We start from the raw sequence: 854 nt of genomic DNA, 5'->3' as shown, positions 1-854 counted from the left end.
CCTCAGCACCACATAAGCAAAAAGAAAAAAGCCGGAAGTGGCGCTGTGGCTCAAGTGGTAGAGTGCTAACCTTGAGCTGAAGAGCTGAGGGATAGTGCCCAGGCCCAGAGTTCAGACCCCACAACTGGACCCCAAAAAAAAAAGGGGGGGATACATGTGGATCCATTGCAACGATGAAATGTACAAGTCGTTTTGTGGAAAAACAAACTTTACAACTTTGGGGGGGAGGATTGGGGGGGACGAAGTGGGGGAGGATGGGAAGGGATGGGAAGGGGAAACAAAGGAGGCTACAATGCTTAATAAGAAATGTACTCATTATCTTGCCCACGTAATTGTAACCCCTCTGTACAGTATTTTCACAATAAAAATTTTTTTAAAAAGTCTGAGATCTGAGGATCCCTGTTGCAAGTCAACCAAGGCAGGAAAGTCCATAAACTTCTTATCTCCAATGAAGCACCAAAAACCTGAAAGTACAGTTGTGGCTCAAGTGGTAGAATGCCAGCTGAGCAAAAAAAAAAAAAAGCTCAGGGACAGTACCCAGTCCTTGAGCTCCAAGACCAGACATCCTCCCCGATCCCCCACCCCCACCCCCGCTGCCAACATACACATACAAAAAGCCAGGTGCCAGTGGCTCATGGCTATAATCCTAGATACAGGAGGCTGAGATCTGAGGATCACAGTTCAAAGTGAGCACAGGCAGGAAATTCTGTGAGACAATAAACCACCAAAAAGCCAAAAGTGAAAGTGTGACCAAGTGGCAAAGCACTAGCACTGAGCAAAATTTCTCAGGGACATTGCCAAGAATCTGAGTTCAGGGCTGGGAAGGTGGCTCAGTGGTAAAGCACTTGCCTTGC

The sequence above is a fragment of the Dipodomys ordii genome, unplaced genomic scaffold, assembly GCF_000151885.1.
Source record: "Dipodomys ordii isolate 6190 unplaced genomic scaffold, Dord_2.0 Scaffold20, whole genome shotgun sequence".
NCBI classification, from domain to species: domain Eukaryota; kingdom Metazoa; phylum Chordata; class Mammalia; order Rodentia; family Heteromyidae; genus Dipodomys; species Dipodomys ordii.
The sequence above is the reverse complement of the archived record's forward strand: the minus strand, read 5'-3'. Positions refer to the sequence as shown.